The sequence below is a fragment of the Daphnia magna genome, linkage group LG3, assembly GCF_020631705.1.
Source record: "Daphnia magna isolate NIES linkage group LG3, ASM2063170v1.1, whole genome shotgun sequence".
In the NCBI taxonomy this organism is placed as follows: domain Eukaryota; kingdom Metazoa; phylum Arthropoda; class Branchiopoda; order Diplostraca; family Daphniidae; genus Daphnia; species Daphnia magna.
The window spans coordinates 1,775,150-1,790,372 of NC_059184.1; the positions used below are offsets into that span (position 1 = coordinate 1,775,150).

General features: G+C 41.4%; 1 long non-coding RNA gene across 30 annotated transcripts in view; it reads right to left on the reverse strand.

The window, feature by feature from the left end:
• Nucleotides 1-12,181, reverse strand: part of LOC116918949 — a 120,848-nt gene extending 108,667 nt beyond the window's left edge. For 11 of the 30 annotated variants that reach the window (XR_006644351.1, XR_006644347.1, XR_006644349.1 and 8 more), the window contains exon 1: nt 11,999-12,177. This is a non-coding gene — a long non-coding RNA (uncharacterized LOC116918949). Of the gene's footprint in view, nt 1-11,998 lie in introns of all 30 variants that reach the window. The other 19 variants (XR_006644339.1, XR_006644350.1, XR_006644323.1 and 16 more) reach the window with 7 other exon arrangements.
• Nucleotides 12,182-15,223: the final 3,042 nt, after the last annotated feature.

Below are 15,223 nucleotides of genomic sequence, written 5' to 3' on the forward strand. Positions count from 1 at the left end.
AAAGGGCGAGAAAGGCAAAACTATTAAGAAGAGAAACTAGCCAAAGGAAGGAAGTGAAGGAAGATGGAGGTTGGTGGGTGGGCTCGATCCCAAAAGAACCGACTGTGATGAATCGAATTAACACCGACCGGCGGGGGCTACGTGATACAATTTGGGAAGGGAAAGAAAAAAGGGCTACAGACGGCACAGCCTCCATTTGCTACTGTAATACTAAACTATCGCTCGTTTGGCCGCGTCGACACGGGCGGTGCTCGTATAGTGACAATGACGACAACGGCCGACACAGTCACTCGCAGCGGGTGCGCGAAGGCAAATGATAGGAAATGCAACGAGAGACGAGAAATTCGAAACCCAGGGAAATGGCGACCTAAAAAAAAAGAAAAGTGCAGTTTTTTTTGTTTTTTTTTTCGAAAGGAAACAAACAAGAAAGAGAACGAACGTTCTCTAGCCGAATTAAAACAATTATGTCCCCAAGCAGTGTAATGGCTAATAGCATAAAGAGCAACTAGCAACAGCCATGAGCTGCGCTATAGCTACTCAGCTTTCAATGTCTGCGTGTCGCAGCACAAGTTGAAGTTTTTAATTAGAGCGGGCCCGGTGGCCGAACCATCTCGACTCTAATGACACGCCCTTAATGAAATGGCCAAGCATAAAGTAGAGAGAGAGAACGGCAGAATGCCAGTCTGACATTGCCTTACGTCTTCGTTTGTAAAGGGCCGCATAAGACACTTCTTACCAGTACAGTTTCAAGCGGCGCTGTATAAAAGCAGAAATAAGAAGAAAGGAAACATAAGTCCCAGTCAAAAATAAAAAGAGAAAAAAAAAAGGGCTCTCAACGAATGGCCATCCGAGCGAAAACAACGGGGCCCGTGTAATTGAGGTCAGAGCGCGTGAATCGTGACATTCGTCTCGGCCGTCAGTGACGCGGTCGCTCAACTGGCCGACAACAAGAAACGACGTCCCAAAGAGGAAAACGAAAGCGGTGAGGAACAGATTGAAAAAAAAATAAAATGAAACATTTTCGCTTTGGCCTCTCCGACAAAAAGGGAGAAAAAGAAATCAGTTAAAACGACAAAGAGAGTCACGAACGAACGGGGGTCCAGTCCAGTCATCCGAATCCATAACTCTATAGTTGTAACACTGTAGACAGCCTATTATACACATACACACACACACACAAAAGTAGACCGCCCGTATTCTCTTGGGCGTTCACTCACGCATGCACGCATGCCGAGCAACGATTCGGATCAAGTTCAGCGGCTAGTACACAGATGGACCATATACATTTTCCCTTTTTTTTTGTGTGTGTTTTATTTCAAATGCGAATGAGCTTTATATCGAATATCATCGTGACCTGATTGGAAAACACGGACAGCAGCTACAAGCAACGAAGAGCAACTCACAAAAATAATAAAAAATAAATAAAAAAAAAAAACCATGTCGAACGAACTCGTCATATCTGTCGGCATCTGCTGAACTGCGCACTGGGAAGTCGTGAGAAATGGAAGAATAGGGTACGGGTAATGGGAAAATGACTTTTTTTCTTTAGAAAAAAAGAAAAACAAAATGGTGAAAAGAACAAATAGGAAAAAAAAGGGACTTTAAATTGACAGACTCCCAAGTTCTAAAAATCACACAGCCGCAGCCGATTGATTTATTCAAGTGTGTGCGAAATGACGGCGTGAGTGAACAGCTCGGTCGTTCAGGAGGTAACACACGTGGAGCTCATCGATCGACACTGGCAAAGACAAGATGGCGCATACAGGGGAGGAAGGGAATTTCTATTCTCTTTTCCACTTCAATTAGAATCTAATTATCTTAGCGTGAGGAGGAAGAAGGAGCATATCATTGGGATCCCATCGACCCGATGCAGACTCTTGCAGCTTGGCATTTCGACCCAATTTCTCAAGCCAACGATGGCCATCAACCATCACGATCAACCACGACTGCTTCTCCTTAGCAATCCTCATAGTCTTCGAACCATGAAGGCGGCCTCAAAAAGCACAAAAAACAAAACAACAGAGGGATGAAAAGAAAAATGAAGTCGTCCTTCTTTCCCATTCAGTCCGTACCCGAAACGCGTTCATTTCGTCTTGTAATCAACCAACTTCACCACTAGGCAATATACACAAGCCTACGATAAGGCTGTGCATAGCGTGCGGGCAGCCCAAAACATAAAAATATTTTTTAAAAAACCCGTCTTGTACAAAATGAAATAGCAAAAAAAAAAAAAAAGAACGTGCACCAAATAACCAGTTATTTTTTTTGGTTCACAATAGACGAGATAAAAAAAAAAATGAAAAGGGGGGAAAAAAGAAAGGGGAAAACCACAAAAAGAAATAGAGAGAATGGAAAGAGAGAGAAAAAAAAAAACGTGACTGTGTGTGTGTCTGTATTATGTCATAGTCGCTTTTGCCTCATAGCTTTCAAACGGCGACTGGCTTCTAATCATTCACGGCCATCGCGGTTGGCTCGTTTATAGCCTCGACTGGTGCGAGAGCTACTGTCGATTTCAAATCGTTTGTCGGACAAAGTCAATGAACAAAATCAAAAGAAAATCGTTACACTCTGGATGAAGGAAGAAATGGGGGCCCTTACAGTGCAATGAAATCGCGCGTGACACAACAACTGTTGTACGTGACAACTTAAAATCGAGGACGAGATGACTGTCGTCATCATTTTTTTTTTTTTTTGTTGCTGTCCTCTCGCGGCTTATCGGTCGGCAGCAGACGATTGCGTATCCCTCTGGCCACGAAACCAATTGCAACGGGACAAGAATCAAATTGAAGAACTGATTGCAACACTCGAACGGCATTGACACAGCACTTCCCTACGCTAACTAGCAATCCAATCATTTGATATCACCAAGGATATAAGAAAAAGAAATCAAATAAAGGGGCGAAAATGAAACGGGGTCGCGTAACCGCGCTGTTTTTAATAGCAGCAGCTGGTGGATTGCCACCGACAAGAAATACAGTAAAAAGGGAAAGCGTCTTGGTGACCGTGAACGATACTTTCCCATAGCAAGCTACATTATGTAATTATAGCATTAATATACACACATATGTGCATGAGTGTTCTGGACAAGACTGTGGGGGGACCGGACCTTGATCGTTTTTTTTTTTTTTTCAATGCGAAATTCAAAGCGAACGCGCGCGCGCGCGCACATACAAATTACTCTGGTCACGATTTCATCTCTTTTCGCTCTCCTTTCTCAGTGGCTGCAAGGATAAATATCAGTATTCTCTTTTAGTGCTTTCGCTTCTCCACAAAATTCGACTATGGTGTTTGTTTGGCATTTGTCGTGCGGGAGGCGAAACCCCGACCGGTCCTTCTATTGATTTGATGGCCCTGAGGAGAGACAAGGCAACGAAAAAAAAAAATAGAGATGAGTTCCAATATCAGATATACACACACACACGAACGAAGCCAGTGGCTATAGTCATTTTGTTTGTGTGTGGATCTGCGTGCAGGTATTTTGCCAGCGAGGCGGAAGCGCATTCCACGTAATTCAAAAACACGCGCGCTTTTTTTTTTAAACTGCCGCTCAATTAATAGCTCTGCTTTATAACATCGTCTTCTTACACGCATTATTTCTTCAAACACACAAATAAATAATACGTGAATAGCTGACGAATGATGTGTGATGAGTCTGGAAAACGTAAGGCCGCAAGGAAGTCCCTGACTATGGAGGGGAAAATAATAAAGTAAATTGCGAAGAGGCGACCTTGCGCTAACCGCACCATATACACACATGGCTGCTGCTTTTAGTCTATTCGACACTTTGGTCACGGTGACCAATTTCCGCCCAATCGCCTCCCGCAAGGTATGCGGAGCAGGGGGCGCGCGCGCCCAGCAAATGATGGCAGTTGGTGTTGTTTTTTTTTTTTTCCCGTTCTTTTTTCTTCTTCTTCTTCTCCCTGTTCGTTATTGCTGTCCCTAGGAGGGCCGGCCACTCGTGATTGTCCTCGCACCGAAACTAACGCGTGGGGGGGGATATGTGCGTGTCTAACAACACATATACTCGGCCAGCTAAAAGAAAAGCTATAAGGCTCAACAAATCGACCGACACCCTTTCTTGTTCTTTTTTGTTTTCTTTTACCACTGAAGGCAGGAATAAGAAGGACTTCTGATGAAATATGGCGAGCACACAACGACGACTTTTCCTCACCAGTCCCCCCTGGAAATGATGACGTGATTATTCAAGTGCTGTACAACTTTGAAGTGGTCGATTTTGTTGGGGTTTTTTTTTTCTTTCCCGCTAGCTCCTCTCGTGTTGGCTTCCTTAGCTAGCAGATCCAATCAGAAAGCCCAATGGCCGCCTTTTTTTCTTGTTTCTTTATCAAATAAAATTGCATAAGAGCGCATATTTAGCCTGCAGTCAAAATGTGTTTCTTAGTTATTTTCTAAGAAAACGTGCACTCGGTTGATAATTACAAGACAATAACAGATCCCTCTTCCCTTCGTTTCTGACGGCTCATAGACGGCCATTTTCGGTCAGTGACTGAAAAAAAATAAGAGGGGAGAATAAAAGAATTAAACAAAAAAAAAATTATATTGGGACGCTTTTAGCTTTCGAAATTCCACCGACTTTTTCTGAGGGAAGATGAATTTGTTGGGATAGTCAGAAAAAAAAAGATGGTACCATCTAAATCGTGCCCGACAACCAACCCCCCCTACACTCTGCTGCCTCGGTATCGAATCTTTTCATTCTTTGTTGGGAGGGGGGTTTGGAATGCAAACGTAAGATCTTGTCATCTCTGCCTCAACTTCTTTATAGCCAAGTTCTTCTTCTTCTTCTTCCCCCCTATACTTCTTTGTTTGGTTAAAATACATTCTCCCCAGCAAAACCCTCTTTTCACAAGGCCCCCATAATTCGTCATTATTCCCATTCAGAAAGAAAATGTGCAGCAACAGCAGCCAGTGGCGGCGACAGCAGCTGAGTGGTTGGGCGCCCTTTAAAGAGATGGGGGGAAAACCGGCGATTGCAGCAGCAGTCGGCTTTGATCTCTTTTCATGTTTTTTTTTTTATTTTTTTAAATTCTAATGTACGCAACGTATAAACACGTAGAGGAAAAATACACAACAAGAAAAAAAAAGAAGAAGGACCCCCTTTTGTTGATAGATTCTCCTCCCTCTCTCTGCGTGATGAATGGCGCATCAAGCGCATATGAAAAAGGAATTAACCCGCTCTGTGTACGGCTCTACACATATAACCATGAAGCATATTTTGAAAAAAAAAAATAAGGAACACGTAGAACCCCCCGATTTTTTGTGTGTGTGTGTGCTCTTCATCGACCAACCCAACGTAAATCTATGGAAATGATGCGGGAGAGATGAGACTGTCATGTTCCTTTCCCAGTGGCTTAACCGTATAGTATATACACCACGTAGGCTACATATACACGGGATATGTGCGGAACACATCAACATCGCTCGATCGAACTCGATGGAAGATGGAGGAGGAACGCCAACGAGGTTTATCATAGCGTGGGTATCTATCCGGAAGGGATAAAACGACTCAAGAGAAGAGCCAAGGGGGCCAAAGCGCAAGGAAATATATAAGTATACTGGTTAAAAAAATAAAAAATACTATATATCCCATATAGAATATGGACGATATAGTGAATACGTATGTGCCTAGCTTGTACGACCAAAAGAGGGGAAAACGGTGGATAACCAGCTGCTCCGGTCGATCCCTATATTTTCTTTTTCCTTTTTTTTCATGTGGCAAACCGGAAATATTGTACCACCAGTATCACGGCGCTTAGCAACTAGTCTTTTTTTTTTTTTTACAGAACGCTTCAACTATTATGTATGCCACCACCGTTGGCAACACATTGGGCACTGAAGAAAAAGAGAGTTTAGAGAACGAACTTGAAATTGTACGGCACATTTTTGTTTGTTTCACTGTCCTCGCCTTACATTGTGTGTTTTAGTGTCTTGAGTTGTGTGTGTGCGTCTAAATATTCTTTACAGGTTTTCGTTGTTTTACAGGTAGGATATAGAGAGGCGTTTAGCATTTGAACTGGAACAAACGAGCAGTTAATCTGTACGGATAGCGATAAGAAAAAACAAAAACGAGAGCTCTCGAAACGACAATGTAGCGCGACCGTTTGTTTTCTTAATGTGTCTTTGCTCGCGTACGACTTTCACGATCGTTCCAAATTCATCAGCGTTCCATGTCCCGTTTTGCTTGGTACGACATGCCAAATTAAGAATCGAATAAAACTGGTTTTTACGGAAGACGGACTCATCACCATCCCCAAAATAAAAACTGTTTCGGTATTATTATTGTCAGGGCATAAAAGGAACAGTTCATGATTTAGCCGTATACGCATAAAGATAGATAGATAGACACACACACACACCGTATTTGGACGAGGACTTTGTTTTGACAGCGAGAGTCGATCTAATCGCTAATGCAGCAAAAGGACTCGGCGGATTGTGTCAGCCCGAAAAAGTTGGACAGCTTTTGTTTCCCACCGTTTCAAGAATTATCGATCCTCGGGCTATTCTCAATGTTTTCAATCGTTGGCGTACCCGTATTAAATTAGAACCAGAGACGTTTTGAACAACACACATTAGGAACGTGCTGCATTTGACTCTGTGGTACAGGCATTGCGTGCAGAGTTATGCCCCCTAACTGCATTAGGTACTTTATGCAGAGTCTGCGATCAAGCCAACATAAAAACGGGATCTTGTTGCAAGTGTGGAAATGAATTGGTAGTGAGTAATAAGTTTCATATTGGGCAGTTGCAAAAGCCTCCGTCTACTAGCTGCCAAGCTCAGTGAATTGCACGGAAATCGGCCCCACTTCAAGGATTCCTCCGCTCCCTTGAAAAAATTCACGAATAAAGGATGAACGCTGAAATCCATAAAAGTGACACAACATTTTTTGTTTTGCTTCCTTTATTGCATCCATCCTTCTCTGCATGTGTTTCTTTTTTTGTTGTTGCTTATACCCCTTCTTTTTATTTGTTCTTTAAGTTACAGTTCACGGGACTGTAGACGAATAGACAGAGATAGAACGGTATAGATGTGAACTGCAGCTTGTGCGGGACCTATCTGTATAGCGCTGTGGTCATGTCATGTCAGTGGAGACTAGGAGAGTCGACCAATTCGGGCGCACGTCAGCTGCGACCCATCTCACATGTTCAGGGGTTTAGCTATGAATATCAATCAGATTTTGGCCAGCAGTTTCCTTCTCTCTGTCTGTTAGATAGCTGCCTCGCAAGTGTGTACGCGCCCTCGCCTTCTCGTCCTCGAAAGTTTTTGACAGTGACCCAAAAAAACAAAAGAGAGACATGCACATGGATGGGAAAGAAGTGCACGAGCAAAGAAGAAGTGGATGAAAACGAGCATAAAACGAGAGGGAGGTTAAACAGGAAGACAAAAAAAAAAGCGGTCCGTGGTCCGTTGCCACTCGTGGAGAAAGGGAAAAAAAAAATTTATTTTGATATGTAAATACCGGTTTGATAGTCAATATCTGTATCCCTCATTTTCGTCGAGGTGAGGGGGAAACAATCAAAAGGGAATAGTTGGATATGTACAAGACACGCACTCATCGAGAGAGTAAAACACATTACCATTGGACAACACCCTTTCAAGGATAAACTTCTAATTACGATCAATTTTTTTATTCGTTTCAGCTTTGCTTTTCAAATAACAAAATTAAATCCTTGCTAGATGTTGTATTACCATAATGCAGCACCTTTGAAGCGTAACACATCCGCAAGCTTCCATTAAAGGAAAAGACTTGCCCGGCCAAAACAAGAACGAGAGAAACGAAAGAATTCGATCAAAAGAAAAAAGAAAAACGCCAAAGACAAATAAACAAACGAAGCGAGAAACAAACACAAACCGATGTGTGTTTCTTTTGGCCCTCAAAGAACACGTACTTGTGGGGTGGCAGCAAAGCCTCGCACACACCAACTCTCTATAGCTGACGATATCGACCTTAAATGTCACCTTTTGGTATCTCTCTGATTTCGTTTAAACATCTTCTTTTTCATTGCTGTGTGTGTAGAGCCCGTTGCGCCAGAGTGCTACGTTCAAAAAACACAAATATAGTCAAGAGAGGCAGTGTCAGTAGCTCGGGGAGTCATTAACACGGCCATATACAAGGCGGTTCGTGTCTTGTATGTGGCGCCGAAGTCGTTAGATTTTTCCAAAATAAAAAATACAAAAAAAAAAAAACTCTTCATTCGTCACTTTCAATCGTAAAAATCGTTATGCGGCGCACAACAGGGGCATCAAACGAAAAAGGGAAGACGCCAAAAGAAAAATAGAGATGGAGTGCGACGTGGTCAGGAAGTCCTGGCTTTTTTCTTTTCTTTCTCGACAATATAACGCAATGAAAATAAAATCAAATAAAAAAAATGGAAGAAAACAAAAAAAAAAAAATAGGCAAACGGAGAGACACAGAAGAATTGATAGCCATCCAAGTAGGGGAATGCCATGAAAATCGAGATGGACTTTGACTACGTAATAAGGCGATAGAATCCCCCCATTTTGATGGCTGTTGAAAGACGACCATCATCTAGTCGAGTCATTATTCATCAAGGAGAGATGAAGAGTGGGAATGGTTCAGAGCTACACTCTCGAGCTCACAATGATGAGCCAAATTCTACTGCAAGAGACTTCTATATAGTCTCCCTGGGAGAGAGAGAGAGAAGGAGAAAAAGGAAGCTGAATAGTTCACAGAAGATTCTCCAAAAATAAAAATAAAAAGGACTTTTCCCCTTTTACAATTCAACAACCGGAATGGATATGTAACCCCATGGCTTGTTCACAGTTGCCCCAATCTTCCCCCCACTGCGCTCCAACCTTTTGTTTCCATTTCCTTTCCTTTTACCGGTTCGTTCCTTTTTTTTTTTTTAAATATATAACTAGTCTTTCCATCTTTACATTTAAAAAAGAAAGAGAGAACGTGCACACGTACATATGTACCAGAAGCTAAATAGGGAAAAAGAAAATAATAATAATAATAATAAGTAGGGGGGGGGGAGGGGGTTCCTCCCTTTTTCTCTTTCCGGAGTGATTCCGGACCCTATACCGTTTTCTATATTTGGTTGGAAGATTGAAAGAAGGAAGTAAAAAAAAAAAAAAAGTAAGCAAAACCCCCCTCTTTTTTTTGCCCCTCCCGTCCTCTTTCCAACAATGTCTTCCATCTGACGTGTGTGTCTCCGGAAGAGCCCTTCACGGTTCCTTCCGTCGTTCGGGGGTCTTTTCCTCCTTTTTTTTTTTTTTTCGCTATTCTTTCCGTCCTCAAGTCTCCGCTTCCATACAATAATATACTCTTGCTTGTTTGTTTTTTTTTCCCCATCTTGTCCCCGTCTATCTTGTCCCACCCCCAATCAAATCTATTGAGAGAAAAAGAGAGAGAGAGAGAAAACAAAAATGTATTTATACGCAGATCCCAAGATTATAGAGCTGGAAATAAAGCTACTCTGACTAGCTCGTTATTTTGCCTCTTTACAAGTAATGCCCAAACTTGCCTTCGCCTTATTTTCTTTAGCTATTTGCTGGATGGTTATTGACTGTACTCTACCACGAACGGTACCCGAAAAAAATAAATAAATAATAATGGCAGGCGCCCGTATCATTTGAACGCAATGATGAACGATAGGGTTTTAAATTATGAGACCGGAGCTTACAAGATCCAGGTGGAGGCCCAATAATGGTGGCCATCCAGTTAGTCCAGAAGAGAAAAAAAAAGGGCTAGAAAAAAAAAGGACACAAACGAAAGTCGAAATGCAATAACTCGTTAAAAAAATAAAAAAAGTGGACAATCCCCCCCCCCCGACAAGTTCATTTGTGAAAAGCTTGGTAATACCAGCGTAAAGAAAGCAATTCAAGCGTGAAAATAAATAGACACAAAGCAGTGGTGTTTGTACACGAATGAGAAATATTGCCATGGAGTTGAAAAGGTTGAAATCACCGTGAGCAGAGATTAACGGGTAGAAAGATTTAAAAAAAAAAAAAAGCATAGAAAGATGGCCGAGTTCACGGCTAATGTGACCCCCCGCCGAAGCATCCCAGCCCCCCACCCATCTTTCTGATAGTATACATTTTTTTTTTTTTTTGAATAAAGAAAAATAAAATGATTCAAAAGAAGGAGGAGTAGAAAAAGAGAAAAATCATCAAATTTAATGGCTATCCGAAGAGAGGCCGAGGGAAGGAAGATCAATGATCATCGGCGGGGGCTGTAGCGGCGACTGCGTTCGTGGAGGTCTGATAACACCCAAGTCCCGCATTCCATCATAGACACGGAAATCGTAGACTCAAAAGCCTTGATCATATATATACGCACACAAAATTCGGCTGCGTGCATAAACGTTTCCAAACATGTAAATGGCTTGAATTTGGAATGCCTTTTTTTTTTTTTTACTCAATCTCTATGGTAAATGTTACCGCTGCCAAGGAATCTGAATTGACACTCAACGACCAGCTGATGGCTTCACGAACGGCACATGAATTCGGTTAAGTGGCAGGATTTTCTTTCATTTTTCATTCCATAAAAATGTCGAAAATTGGTAAAGGAAAAAAAAAAAATATTCAATCGGACTCTTTTACATAAAATATTTCCCAATAGCAACGCTTGCCAAGAACCCCCCCAAGAAAAAAAAAATATTGTTTTAAACAAATGTACAAAAATCAAAATGTAAAAATACGATAGAGAAAGTTCGTCTTGTTCCACGAAAAAAAAAAATAATCGAAAACAGAATTCTATGCCATTCTCTTAACTGGGTTAATTGATAAGTAGGGAGCCCCCATTCGTTACGGCATGATCGGTGCCATAGCTTTCATAAACAAGGCAAGTGTCGAGCAGTTGTAAATGGCAAACGAACAACAAGACTAGTGCACCGTACACAGTTCATAATCTCTCGCTCTGCGTCAAGGATAAATCTAATCAACGTGAGAAATTATCATTCCACCAGCCATATACACGTTCACACCCGTATAGAAATCGTATATTAATGGCCCGCTGAGCAAACAAAATGAGAACATTTTTCTTTAAAAAAAAAAAGGCAAAAAGGATCGACAGTTTGTCCCTGTGGGTGTCAGGTTCGTTCACTTTCCAATCATCGTGAAAAAACGCATTCGATCTGTTAAACGTGTCACACATGACGCACCATGAAATGTGAGCAGCAAATCAAAAAAAAGAAATTACATCGAACTTTGCGCCCATGTCAGACGATATCTTTCAGCTCGATTTTGTAATGAGTGTGCTCATCCAAGAATTTGTCTGCCAATTGTCCTCGATTTTTTTTTTTTTCAAAATGACAAACCCAATAAACTGCGCAGAATCTGTTACGCCCGCATTATAATCACCATTGACCTAATTGAATGTTTCAACAACAAAAAAACTGTTTGGGATGAAATAAAATCAACGAGACAATCTGACAACTTTCACGCTCGCTAGGCAACGATTTCATGCAAATTTAATTTCTAAAAACCTTGGGCCTGACGTTGTGCTTTTTCTCTTAAATGGTGATTAGCTTGTAGGGTTACACAATACACACAGAGAAGCTGTTTGGAGTGAATCACAAGTGTCCCTTGATTGTTTTTGTTCCACAGCCAAAACAAAAACGATTTCATATTCGATCCGGTCGTTTTGAACCGCCCTTTAATACTGTTTCAGTTCGCCACAGCGTAACTTGAGATGCCTTGCAACAACACACACACACACTAGACGAGTTGGAAAACTCCCAACCCATAGGATAAAAAAGAAATGTTTTTAAAAATAAGGAAACTGTTTAGGGATATAGTTGAGAATGATTGCGGCTTTATTTGCATAGATAATTTGTAAGGAACCCCTGTTGTGTTTACTAGCGTTATCAATGGCCCCGATAAAAAACAAATTCTTCATTACTTTCACTGTTGTTAGGGGAGGCGGGGTACTCTTCTTTTGAAAAGACCACATCGTTATCAAAGACTTGACCACTTTTCGACTACATCAACACGTAAAGAATAATAATGTTAAGAGACTTACCTTAAGTCTGGCTAATGAGAATCGATGATTCGACCACGAGTTTCTCTGACGTGCACTTGAGTTTGCGAAGCAAGAAAATGACGTCGTTTGGCCAATAGCAGTTGTGACGTGTCATCAAAGGAAGCCTCTTCTGAACCACATCGAACAAAACGAACCCGCTGGCGAAAACGACTGTTGCCATAGCGATACGATGTTTTTGCGTAGCAAGGATTTTCTTTCAAATCATCTTCGAATGTTCCTGGCGACATGTCACCGAGTCAACGTCAAAAATAGCGACAGAAATAATAGGAGTAGCAACCATCATTATCTTGCAATCGCTCTTCTACTCATTGGCGTGTCTCCTTCTCTTGTTGTTGTCATCTCCCGTTTGTTGTCCTCACTCTGTGTCCTTTAGACGATGATGATGATGATGAAATTGATGGCTGTGCTTTCTTTGAGCCGAAAACAGCTGCTCATCTCTGTAGTTGCTGTTTCCCTGGATACGCCTCACTGGCCTCACTGGCGTCGTCGAGTACGTGAGAGGAGGAGGACTCAACTATGTGACGGCCGTCTTCACAGACCTCATTTCTCTCTCTCTCTGTGAATAATGCTGTGTCTCTCCAATTGCTTCTTGGTGAACGAGAGGGGGGGCGACAGCAGGCCCTCAACAATCAAAGTGCTGAACCAATTTCTCTAATGTCTCCGGAAAAACATAAGGATGGAATGCAACAGCAAAAGTCAGGTCATCCTGGCCGAAGAAGCCCAGCCTTTTTCTTCTTATTTTTTTAACTTTATCCACTTAAAAAAAAAAAAAAAACAGCTATGATAATAAGTCAATTGAAATTTTCTCATGACCTTGCTTTATCTAGGCTGTACACTAGTTTAAAGGCACTAGGTAACGGAGCTTTTTTCTTTCTTTCGGGGATTGGACTAGGAGAATCACGTGACTCGGTATGAGGGAAAGGAAGAATTATATTCATTCCCCATGTAAAAAGAAAGGCCATCCATGGGAAAGGAATGATATGAAGAAAGAATTAAATAGAGGGGGGAGATAACACTATCCTGAAAGAAAAAGAAAAAAGACCTTCAAACACATATACGAAGAGAGAGAATGAAGAAGAAGAAGCTCTCGGTGATGGTGGAGCTGCTTTTGCTGTTGAATGGCTGGTAAAGTGTTTACATCGCGCAGTTGCCGATGCGGGAGGTGTACTCATCAATTACTCAAGAAAATGTTTCCCGACACTAAAAACGCGCATTGCCAGCAAGTCAGAAAAGAACGGTGATTGTTGTTCTTCTTTCTTATTTGGTCGTGTGTATGTGTGTGTGTGTGTGTTGGAAACATTCCGAACGGGAACACACATAACCGAAATGTTTCCTTCCCCTTCCGTGCGAGTGTGTGGGGGGGGTTCTTTACCATCAGTATAACACAGCCGGAAAAAAGAAAAGTTGAGCGTTAGTATATTAAAACGACTTCTCATTGAGATGTGTGCTACCACAAACCCACTCAACTACTCTAATTACGATTTTTTTTTTCACCAAAAATTGAAAACAGAAATTTTTGCATGGCCTTGCGTACACCATGGCAACCAGGCACAATTCCCTAATTAAACAGTTTTTATACGTACAATCAACTAAGAATGAATTTACCTCCTTTTCGAAATCCAATTTACAGTTCCTTGAAAAAAAGGGCCAAATGACTTTCTGATGATCAAAATCAGGTCCATAGTAATCATTTCTTTCACTTGCAAAATTGCAAAATAAAAAAAAAAGTAGAGACACCATTCATTCCAAATGCCAAGGAACAGAAGATCCAATTGACTCGATTGAACCCAGTCCCTTTATCGTGCCCTATAATAAATGAATTTGTTATTAGCATTGTTACGTCATGTATTATTGAATGAAGTTATACCCGATTTACGATTGTTGGCCATAGTGGCACCAAACTCCTCATCATGGAGGAGGTAAGAAAACGTCAGCAACGAGAATCATTTTTACGGGGCAATCCGACAGAAGTGAAAGACGGAAACAGGAAATTGAGGCATGGTTATTTTATCCCCCCTCTCTCTATTACTACTCTCTCGTACGCGCTGGAACGAGAAAAAAAAAAAGGAAAAGGTGAGATGCCCCTCTTGTTCTCTTCTCGAAAACTGCCGCCACATTTATAGGGGAGCTCTCATCGCTTTTCTTCTTGCAGGGATGAGTGATGAGACGTTTCTCTCGTTTCTTTTTTGGCCTGTACACGAAGCTAAAGTGATAGAGTGTGTACACTGTGCAGCAGTGTAGGAGGAGGGCTCCCTGTGAGGGAATTCACCCGCTGGCCCTGTGCAACCCACAAGCCGGAGAGAAATAAATTCCGGAATTCCAGCTGCCCACTGCTTCTGCTTGCTCGCTCTAGCAGAAGAGGGAAAACTTCATGAGAAGAGATGATCATCTCCATGGTTTCCCTCTTATACTGCAGCAAAAATGGATGGAAAAAAAAAAAACCCAAGGATTGGATACAGGACGGAATCTTCATCGTGAAAAGAGTGGCTTTTCTACTGGGTACATGAGCGGTCATAACACGTGCCCAGGAACTAAAAAGGGCCTGTTCGATCTGGGTCCTTCTTTTTCTCGATGGCACACATAGACATACACAAAAGACAACAAATTGAAAGCCGGGGGGGTGTTTGAATGTTTTATTTTGGTCCCCCTCTTTCATTCTTTTTTTCTTTTACTTTACGGTGTAAAAATTCTGATGAACAGGGACCCCGAAGTCGAAGAAAGATGAATCATCCATATATATATTCTGAGAGTGGACTATTATCTTTTTGTGGTGATGCATTTCTTCTCATTTGTCTTGTGCCTCAGGAAAGGAAAAAAATGGACAACGGGAATAGTTAAGAAAATGTCTGCATTATTATTATCGTTATGTATATTCAGCTCGTTAATACCGAGTTTATGGGTAATGTTGAATATGAAACTAATTTCATCAATCGATTTTTTCCTGTTTTCAAATTATTATTTTTTTTTTATTTTAACAAGAGGAGACTAATAATGAGATGGAAACATTTGACTACCTTCGTTAATGTGAACAGGAAAAGAGTTATGCAATTACTCACTGCGAATGAGTTTCACAGAAAACTAAAGAAGAGAAAGACATGATCTATTATTTCAAAGGGAAGGCTGTCGTTTTTCTCCAGTCTTTGATTTATCAGATATCCAATTTATTATCGCTTGTATAGATACAGTAACCCGGGGAAAGGATAA